Source organism: Triticum urartu, chromosome 4 (genome assembly GCF_003073215.2).
Source record: "Triticum urartu cultivar G1812 chromosome 4, Tu2.1, whole genome shotgun sequence".
NCBI lineage: Eukaryota > Viridiplantae > Streptophyta > Magnoliopsida > Poales > Poaceae > Triticum > Triticum urartu.
Window position 1 is genome coordinate 225,304,182 of NC_053025.1, and position 11,329 is coordinate 225,315,510.

The window sequence follows — 11,329 nt, forward strand, 5'->3', positions numbered from 1 at the left end:
GGGGGGGGGGATACCCCCCCCCCCCCCCCCCCACGGTGAAAATTCAAAAAAAGTGTATTTTGATTGAAACATGAGACCCATAGCAACAGTAATCCCGTTAACATGGTAAATTACTCATATTGTAGACCAACTATGTAAAACCATCAATTCTAGATGTTATAATACCATACTATTTACTGAAGATTATAAAACCTTCTATGGTCAAATGTTGGACTTACAGTCATTTCTACTAATAAAATCTAAACAGTATCATTTTTGCAATGAAGCGAATCAAAATTGCAAATTCTGTAAACAATCCCCACGATCACAAGAAAATTTTTTGCATCGCATTATTTCCTCGAACATACTTAGCTTGCTAGCACGGAGATCTAGTAGTTCTATTTGAGTCATTTCAGCATCCTCTCATTTTTTTCCACTCTTTCTTCTAATAAATTATCAAAGTCAGAACCGTCATTGAGAAAAACCTATACATCAGAATTTTTCAGTATCAGACCAACAAGGCATCATGCAAGATAACAAAAATCCTTTCAGTTCTATCACGTGCATTCAGAAAATATGTATTGCTTGGTAATATAAAAGAGGTTCTGGACACATACTCCTTAGCTTCTTCTAAGCATCAGCAGAAGCATGTTTGTTTGCAATTGACATATGAGGAAGAAAGAAGGCCATTTAGAATGGATACTGCTTACTTCGACTTAATGAAGTTTTAGCGCTATTTCTCTAGCCCATGCTGCTTTATTGGCAAAGGTTGTTTGAATTATCAGAAGTGTCATATGTCCAGTCTTAGATCCTGCAAATAATAGCTGCATTGTGAAGTATGAAGTTTAACCTGGACACATAGGTCAAAGACATCGGCAAAACAAGCAGTCAAAACTTAGAAGCAATAGACTAAAAGATTAGATACAATCACGGGCTAGAACAATACAAAATGCACCAAGAAATGATCTCATCATACCCCTAATGTCTTGCCATCAATTAAAAGGCATCAGACCACAAGATTAAATACACTCATGGTCAGAATGATACAAAATGCTCCAAGAGATCTCACATGCCCCCAATGGTTTCCATAAAAAAACAGCAAGACTAATCTTACAAAATTGCTTACGAGATAGACATAGGCACTAATGACACACTGCAAACACCATGTACAGGAAATGAGAAGGAATTTACTCTCGTAATATTCACTGTACCTCTGGAGAAGGCCTCTTGATAGTGTGCACCTTGATCTCTATGTACCTCATGTTGGATCCCTGTGCCCGCTAGTCCATCCTCACCATGATCTCGTCGCTAGCCTTGCTCATCCAGCTTACGACGATGATGCATGTGCAACCAGCTTATCACTCTGGCCGCGATATGCATATATACGAAAATAAAACGCAGTCATAGTGTAGAAATAATCTCCGCATTAGATCAGAATCAATGAGGAGATGATACATGTATTTTGTAGGGAAAAATTCCAGAAGGCATATCGTATTTTAGAGTAACTACTTGATAAACAAAGAAAAGCACATGCACTTTTTTGCATTGCCTTGCTTTGTCACACAGTAACAATCCTCAAATAGTGAGGACACTTGAGAAAAACACACATGCATTTTAGAAAGAGAAAGCAAGTGTCATTAGCATTGTGGCAGATTGTTAATCGAAAGGACAACAACAAAATTCTCAAGAACTAAAGGAAATTGGTGTGGCTCACATTTAGCTTTACTTGAAGACCATCCGCTAATGACCAGATTATAAAATACCAGCAGGTCCGTCTAGCTGGAACATTGGGTTCTCTGAACAAAGAAGAGGGCGATCCTTAGTAGCCTGGAAACTTCATTTTCAGTCCAAAAAGACATAGTAGTACAGTAACATTTGGAGCTGAAGCAATTTTTAAATAAGGAAAACTTCCTTTGATAATGTCCTTGTGGAATAATTGCAAATAATAATAATGGAAATCTTGTTAGGGTGTCGTACCATTAGCAATGCATATCTATGGTAAAGATTAAGGTAATCAAAAATAAAAAATGTAACCTTGGGGGGAAGATGAGCAATGGCAGCCTACACATGGAACATTGATCTAAAATGATGATATTGTGACTAACTCTAAATACATGAACTGCAATTAATATGTGAAATCCTAAATAATTAGCATCCTTGTCCATGACCTGCCCTCAGAGGCTCTTGTCCACGAGCTCCCATTCTAGCGGCCTATCCGCGTGGCTGACGCTCGGGAAGAAGCAGGACACAAGAGGGTCCCTTCTTCCGGTGGCTGGCATGGTGGATCCTCCTGACCTGACCCTTAGCTAGTCCACAACGGCTTCTTCCTCCACCCCTTCCGGTAGCCACTTCTACTGGATGGATCTGCCGCCTCCAGTGTCAAGGCAGATCACAAATAGAAACTGCAGCGGACTCTGCTGCCACCTTCTCCTCCCACCAAGTTTCACCTCCACCCACTCCTTCCTCAAGGCGCGACGATGTCGGTGCAGCCAGTTGCTCTCCCCCTGGCGACACGCTTTACATGGGAGAGGAAGTGAGAGAGAGGGAGGTTGCGTGCGTTGGCTACCTTCATGGCGACTTTGTACCACCATGGAATAATCCAGTTGGTGCCAAAGTGCGTGGTTCATCGAAGTCATTTATTACTGCAGTAAGTTCTTCAGGTTTGATCTGTTGAATGTAGAAACACACTGATCATAAGTCATAAGACTGATGCAATGTAATCTTTCAAAAAGAAAAAAAAACAAGAATGATGTGTAACATAAAAGAGCAAAAGTTTGCCAACTGAACATACAAACTAATGGAGTCGCAAAAAAGAATATCGAGCAGTGGATCTTCCTTCCCCGTTCATTCACTAAAAAATATGTAGCCACGGTTTAATACAGTTTGAAATAGTAACAACACAAACAAACTTTATGCTCCCTGCAATCTGATGATCCAAGCCATATCTCTATAGGAATTACTTGTACCATTAAATCAATACTTCTAAATTTTGGTAATTGTATTTTTTTGGGCTAGCTGGAAAATCAACTTTCATCTGTATGGCCACATAGATATCACCCTGCAATGTGCTTCCATTAGTAAGTTACAGATGCTTATACCCCCCTCCAACCAGCAGCGTGCCTGTAGAACCAACCAACTACACGGGTACTTTGTGCATCGTAGATTACGGTTACAACAAGCAAGTAAAAAATGAATTCACCAACGCATCAGGCTTGCAGCCACTCGGACAAGCGAGATCTCAGTCAAGTCAAACATAGATCGACCAAGTAAATTAAGTAAAACAGAACAAGGAGTATCAATGGGAGCAGTAGATGTAGATAATTTAACGAAGAAGGAGGACCTCGGGGAAGGACTCGGACTGTGCCCAAGCAGTGCCATCATGGCCAAGGATGGGGCGGCGGTGAGGCGCTGGCCGTCGATGTCGCAGAGCAGCGGCTCGTCAACGTATGTCTGCCATGACATCCTTCTCGCTTGCTTGCCGGCTTTTTTCTCTCCCGAGATTTTGCCATCCCCTTCCTCCTCCTCCTCTGCAACAATCATGGCGGACGGGTGGAATAAGAAGATGAGATGGTTTGGGGGAGAAGCGGATCTGGGGAGGAGGCTTTCTCCAGTGGACAGCGTCGAAGTAGCTGGCATGGGCTGCGGCGGCGGCGCAACCCTAGGAGAAGAGGAAATGAGAGGTTGCGTGTGGAGAGAAAAAGAGGAGTCGGACTCCATTGCTCGAGGCGGCTGCGGATCTCTTCTGGACGAGGAAAAAGTCATCGAGAATTTACCCTGGGAGGTGTTAATTGAGCGACAATAAATTGCGACGTGGCACAGTATTTCAAAAAAAATCTATGATCACGCAAGATCTATCTAGGAGATGCATAGCAACGAGAGGGGAGAGTGTCTACGTACCCTCATAGACCAAAAGCGGAAGCGTTTATCAACGCGGTTGATGTAGTCGTACACCTTCACGATCCATCCCGATCAAGTACCGAACGTACGACACCTCCGTGTTCAGCACACGTTCAACTCGATGACGTCCTTGCCTTCTTGATCCAGCAAGAGGGGCGAAGTAGTAGATGAGTTCCGGCAGCACGATGGCGTGGTGACGGTGTTGGTGAAGAACAATCTCCGTAGGGCTTCACCTAAGCACTACGAAAACTATGATGGATGATAAACTAGGGGGGACGGGGTTGCCGGCACACAGCTTGGTGTTTCTTGATGTGTCTTGGGTGCTAGCCCTACCCCTCTATTTATACGTTGAGCCTTGGAGTCGAAACTTGGAGTAGAAGCCTACACAAAGTCAGTTTCACCCGAAAAGCAAGAGTCCTTCTCGGACTCCAGGGTTCCCGGCGTCTGGACCCAGACGCCAGGGACCGCGGCGTCTGGCTCCTAGACTCTCCAAAACTTCTTTTTGTGCTTTCCAAAAATCTTGTGGGCTTTCCCTTTGGCCCAAATAAAGTGTTCCCGTACCCAAACATTTCGGGAAACATCCGGAACCCCTTTCGGTGAATTCTGGAGCCCTTCTGGAGAACAAACACTATCATTCCATATATCAATCTTTATATACGGACCATTTCAGAGTTCCTCGTCATGTCCGTGATCTCATTCGGGACTCCGAACAACATTCGGTCACCAACATACATAACTCATATAATACTATATCGTCAATGAACGTTAAGTGTGCGGCCCTACGGGTTCGAGAACTATGTAGACATGACGAGACATCTCTCTGGTCAATAACCAATAGCAGAACCTGGATGCCCATATTGGCTCCTACATATTCTACGAAGATCTTTATCGGTCGAACTGCATAACAACATACCTTGTTCCCTTTGTCATCGGTATGTTACTTGCCCGAGATTCGATCGTCGGTATCATCATACCTAGTTCTATCTCGTTACCGGCAAGTCTCTTTACTCGTTCTGTAATGCAACATCCCGCAACTAACTTATTAGTCACATTGCTTGCAAGGCTTATAGTGATTTGCATTACCGAGAGGGCCCAGAGATACCTCTCCGACAATCGAAGTGACAAATCCTAATCTCAATCTATGCCAACTCAACAAACACCATCAGAGACACCTGTAGAGCATCTTTATAATCACCCAGTTACGTTGTGACGTTTGATAGCACACTAAGTGTTCCTCCGACATTTGGAAGTTGCATAATCTCATAGTCATAGGAACATGTATAAGTTATGAAGAAAGCAATAGCAATAAACTAAACAATCAAAGTGTTAAGCTAATGGATGGGTCAAGTCATTCTCTAATGATGTGATCCCGTTCATCAAATGACAATTCATGTCTATGGCTAGGAAACTTAACCATCTTTGATTAACGAGCTAGTCAAGTAGAGGCATACTAGTGACATTCTGTTTGTCAATGTATTCACACATGTACTAAGTTTCCGGTTAATACAATTCTAGCATGAATAATAAACATTTATCATGATATAACGAAATATAAATAACAACTTTATTATTGCCTCTAGGGCATATTTCCTTCAGTCTCCCACTTGCACTAGAGTCAATAATCTAGATTACATTGTAATGATTCTAACACCCATGGAGTCTTGGTGCTCATCATGTTTTGCTCGTGAGAGGGGCTTAGTTAACGGGTCCGCAACATTCAGATCCGTATGTATCTTGCAAATCTCTATGTCTCCCTCCTTGACTTGATCGCGGATGGAATTGAAGCGTCTCTTGATGTGCCTGGTTCTCTTGTGAAATCTGGATTCCTTTACCAAGGCAATTGCACTGGTATTGTCACAAAAGATTTTCATTGAACCCGATGCACTAGGTATGACACCTAGATCAGATATGAACTCCTTCATCCAGACTCCTTCATTTGCTGCTTCCAAAGCAGCTATGTATTCCGCTTCGCACGTAGATCCCACCACGACGCTTTGCTTAGAACTGCACCAACTGACAGCTCCACCATTCAATAAAAATATGTATCTGGTTTGTGACTTAGAGTCATCCGGATCAGTGTCAAAACTTGCATCGACGTAATCGTTTACGATGAGCTCCTTGTCACCTCCATAAACGAGAAACATATCCTTAGTCCTTTTCAGGTGTTTCAGGATGTTCTTGACCGCTGTCCAATGATCCACTCCTAGATTATTTTGGTACCTCCCTACTAAACTTATAGTAAGGCACACATCAGGTCTGGTACATAGCATTGCATACATGATAGAACCTATGGCCTTAGCATAGGGAATGACTTTCATTTTCTCTCTATCTTCTGAAGTGGTCGGGCATTGAGTCTGACTCAACTTCACACCTTATAACACAAGCAAGAACCCTTTCTTTGCTTGATCCATTTTGAACTTCTTCAAAACTTTATCAAGGTATGTGCTTTGTGAAAGTCCAATTAAGCGTCTCGATCTATCTCTATAGATCTTCATGCCCAATATATAAGCAGCTTCACCGAGGTCTATCATTGAAAAATTCTTATTCAAGTATCCTTTTATGCTATTCAGAAATTCAGTATCATTTCCGATCAACAATATGTCATCCACATATAATATCAGAAATGCTACAGAGCTTCCACTCACTTTCTTGTAAATACATGCTTCTCCAAAAGTCTGTATAAAACCATATGCTTTGATCACACTATCAAAGCGTATATTCCAACTCCGAGATGCTTGCACCAGTCCATAAATGGATCGCTGTAGCTTACACATTTTGTTAGCACCTTTTGGATCGACAAAACCTTCTGGATGCATCATATACAACTCTTCTTTAAGATATCCATTAAGGAATGCAATTTTGGCATCCATTTTCCAAATTTCATAATCATAAAATGCAGCAATTGCTAACATGATTCAGACGGACTTAAACATCGCTACGGGTGAGAAGGTCTCATCGTAGTCAACTCCTTGAACTTGTCGAAAACCTTTCGTAACAAGTCGAGCTTTGTAGACAGTAACATTATCATCAACGTTAGCCTTCTTCTTGAAGATCCATTTATTCTCTATGGCTTGCCGATCATCGGGCAAGTCAACCAAAGTCCACACTTTGTTCTCATACATGGATCCCATCTCTGATTTCACGGCCTCAAGCCATTTTGCGGAATCTGGACTCATCATCGCTTCCTCATAGTTCGTAGGTTCGTCATGGTCAAGTAACATGACTTCCAGAACAGGATTACCGTACCACTCTAGTGCGGATCTTACTCTGGTTGACCTACGACGTTCGGTAGTAACTTGATCAGAAGTTTCATGATCATCATCATTAGCTTCCTCACTAATGGTGTAGGAATCACTGGAACTGGTTTCTGTGATGAACTACTTTCCAATAAGGGATCAGGTACAATTACCTCATCAAGTTCTACTTTCCTCCCACTCACTTCTTTCGAGAGAAACTCCTTCTCTAGAAAGGATCCATTCTTAGCAACGAATATCTTGCCTTCGGATCTGTGATAGAAGGTGTACCCAACAGTCTCCTTTGGGTATCCTATGAAGACACATTTCTCCGATTTGGGTTCGAGCTTATCAGGTTGAAGTTTTTTCACATAAGCATCGCAACCCCAAATTTTAAGAAATGACAACTTGGGTTTCTTGCCAAACCACAGTTCATAGGGTGTCGTCTTAACGGATTTCGATGGTGCCCTATTTAACGTGAATGCAGTCATCTCTAAAGCATAACCCCAAAACGATAGCGGTAAATTAGTAAGAGACATCATAGATCGCACCATATCTAATAAAGTGAAGTTACGGCGTTCGGACACACCATTACGTTATGGTGTTCCAGGTGGCGTGAGTTGCGAAACTATTCTGCATTGTTTCAAATGAAGACCAAACTCATAACTCAAATATTCATCTCCATGATCAGATCGGAGTAACTTAATTTTCTTGTTACGTTGATTTTCCACTTCACTCTGAAATTCTTTGAACTTTTCAAATGTTTCAGAGTTATGTTTCATCAAGTAGATATACCCATATCTCCTCAAATCATCTGTGAATATCAGAAAATAACGATACCCACCACGAGCATCAACACTCATCGGTCCGCATACATCAGTATGTATTATTTCCAATAAGTATGTTGCTCGTTCCATTGTTCCGGAGAATGGAGTCTTATTCATCTTGCCCATGAGGCATGGTTCGCAAGCATCAAGTGATTCCAAAAGCCCATCAGCATGGAGTTTCTTCATGCGCTTTACACCAATATGACCTAAACGACAGTGCCACAAATAAGTTGCACTATCATTATTAAACTTATATCTTTTGGCTTCAATACTATGAATATGTGTATCACTACTATCAAGATTTAGTAAAAATAGACCACTCATCAAGGGTGCATGACCATAAAAGATATTACTCATATAAATAGAACAACCATTATTCTCTGATTTAAATGAATAACCGTCTCGCATCAAACAAGATCCATATATAATGTTCATGCTTAACGCTGGCACCAAATAACAAGTATTCAGGTCTAAAACTAATCCTGAAGATAGATGTAGAGGTAGCGTGCCGACGACGATCACATCGACCTTGTAACAATTTCCCACGCGCATCGTCACCTCGTCCTTAGCCAATCTTCTCTTAATCCGTAGCCCCTGTTTCGAGTTGCAAATATTAGCAACAAAACCAGTATCAAATACCCAGGCGCTACTGTGAGCATTAGTAAGGTACACATCAATAACATGTATATCAAATATACCTTTCACTTTGCCATCCTTCTGATCCGCCAAATACTTGGGGCAGTTCCGCTTCCAGTGACCAGTCCCTTTGAAGTAGAAGCACTCAGTCTCAGGCTTAGGTCCAGACTTGGGCTTCTTCACTTGAGCAGCAACTTGCTTGCCGTTCTTCTTGAAGTTCCCCTTCTTCCCTTTGCCCTTCTTCTTGAAATTGGTGGTCTTGTTGACCATCAACACTTGATGCTCCTTCATGATTTCTACCTCTGCAGCCTTTAGCATCGCGAAGAGCTCGGGAACTATCTTATCCATCCCTTGCATATTACAGTTCATCACGAAGCTTTTGTATCTTGGTGGCAGTGATTGAAGAACTCTGTCAATGACACTATCAACTGGAAGATTAACTCCCAGCTGAGTCAAGTGATTGCGGTACACAGACATTCTGAGTATGTGCTCACTGATAGAACTATTCTCCTCCATTTTGCAGCTGTAGAACTTATTATAGACTTCATATCTCTCAATCCGGGCATTTACTTGAAATATTAACTTCAACTCCTAGAACATCTCATATGATCCATGACGTTCAAAACATCGTTGAATTCTCAGTTCTAAGTCGTAAAGCATGGCACACTGAACTATCGAGTAGTCATCAGCTTTGCTTTTCCAGGTGTTCATAACATCTGGAGTTGCTCCTACAGCGGGTTTGGCACCTAGCGGTGCTTCCAGGACGTAATTCTTTTGTGCAGCAATGAGGATAATCCTCAAGTTACGGACCCAGTCCGTGTAGTTGCTACCATCATCTTTCAACATAGCTTTCTCTAGGAACGCATTAAAATTCAACGGAACAACAACACGGGCCATTAATCTACAACAACATATACATGCAAAATACTATCAGGTACTAAGTTCATGATAAATTAAAGTTCAATTAATCATATTACTTAAGAACTCCCACCTAGATATACATCCCTCTAATCATCTAAGTGATCACGTGATCCATATCACCTAAACCATGTCCGATCATCACGTGAGATGGAGTAGTTTTCAATGGTGAACATCACTATGTTGATCATATCTACTATATGATTCACGCTCGACCTTTCGGTCTCAGTGTTCCGAGGCCATATCTGCATATGCTAGGCTCGTCAAGTTTAACCCGAGTATTCTGCTTGTACAAAACTGGCTTGCACCCGTTGTATGTGAACGTAGAGCTTATCACACCCGATCATCACGTGGTGTCTCGGCACGACGAACTGTAGCAACGGTGCATACTCAGGGAGAACACTTATACCTTGAAATTTAGTGAGAGATCATCTTACAATGCTACCGCCGTACTAAGAAAAATAAGATGCATAAAGGATAAACATCACATGCAATCAATATAAGTGATATGATATGGCCATCATCATCTTATGCCTTTGATCTCCATCTCCAAAGCACCGTCATGATCACCATCGTCACCAGCTTGACACCTTGATCTCCATCGTAGCATCGTTGTCGTCTCGCCAACTATTGCTTCCACGACTATCGCTACCGCTTAGTGATAAAGTAAAGTAATTACATGGCGATTTCATTTCATACGATAAAGCGACAACCATATGGCTCCTGCCAGTTGCCGATAACCGTGTTATAAAACATGATCATCTCATACAATAATTTATATAATCACATCTTGACCATATCACATCACAACATGCCCTACAAAAACAATTTAGACGTCCTCTACTTTGTTGTTGCAAGTTTTACGTGGCTGCTACGGGCTTAGCAAGAACCGTTCTTACCTACACATCAAAAACCACAACGCGTTATAGTGATTGCTTTTTGATCTTCAGAAAGAACCATGTTCATTGAATCCGATTCAACTAAAGTTGGAGAAACTAACACCCGCCAACCACCTGTGTGCAAAGCACGCCGGTAGAACCAGTCTCATGAACGCGGTCATGTAATGTCGGTCCGGGCCGCTTCATCCAACAATACCGCCGAATCAAGAAACAACTAGTGACGGCAAGCAATATGTATATACCCACGTCCACAACTCCTTTGTGTTCTACTCGTGCATATAACATCTACGCATAAACCTGGCTCTGATGCCACTGTTGGGGAACGCGGTATTTCAAAAAATTTCCTATGATCGCGCAAGATCTATCTAGGAGATGCATAGCAACGAGAGGGGAGAGTGTGTATACGTACCCTCGTAGACCGAAAGCGAAAGCGTTTATCAATGAGGTTGATGTAGTCGTACACCTTCACGATCCGTCCCGATCAAGTACCGAACGTAAGGCACCTCCGCGTTTAGCACACGTTCAGCTCGATGACGTCCTCGCCTTATTGATCCGGCAAGAGGGGCGAAGTAGTAGATGAGTTCCGGCAGCACGACGACGTGGTGACGGTGTTGGTGAAGAACAATCTCCGCAGGGCTTCGCCTAAGCACTACGAAAACTATGACGAAGGATAAACTAGAGGGGACAAGGTTGCCGACACACGGCTTGGTGTTTCTTGATGTGTCTTGGGTGCTAGCCCTACCCCTCTATTTATATGTTGAGCCTTGGGGTCAAAACTTGGAGTAAAAGTGATGAGGACATGACTACCTTGGATACGACCAAAAATATTGCATACATGCATATTTGTCAGGTGATTTCTAATGCAAACTATTCAATAATCTATTTATGTTATCCAGAACAAAAATACTTCACACACTTTTGTGTTTTGTCTAATTGCAGG

General features: G+C 42.2%; 1 long non-coding RNA gene across 5 annotated transcripts; it reads right to left on the minus strand.

Annotated features, from left to right (window-relative positions):
* Positions 1-135: 135 nt before the first annotated feature.
* Positions 136-3,744, minus strand: LOC125551355. Of its 5 annotated transcripts, none has more exons than XR_007302461.1 (4): positions 3,320-3,743; positions 1,191-2,646; positions 690-790; positions 136-464 (listed from the first exon to the last, which is right to left on the minus strand). It is a non-coding gene; the product is annotated as an uncharacterized LOC125551355 (long non-coding RNA). The 5 variants fall into 5 exon arrangements; XR_007302459.1 differs by having other exon boundaries at positions 597-790; XR_007302460.1 differs by lacking the exon at positions 136-464 and having other exon boundaries at positions 526-790; positions 1,191-1,775; positions 2,546-2,646; positions 3,320-3,744.
* Positions 3,745-11,329: the final 7,585 nt, after the last annotated feature.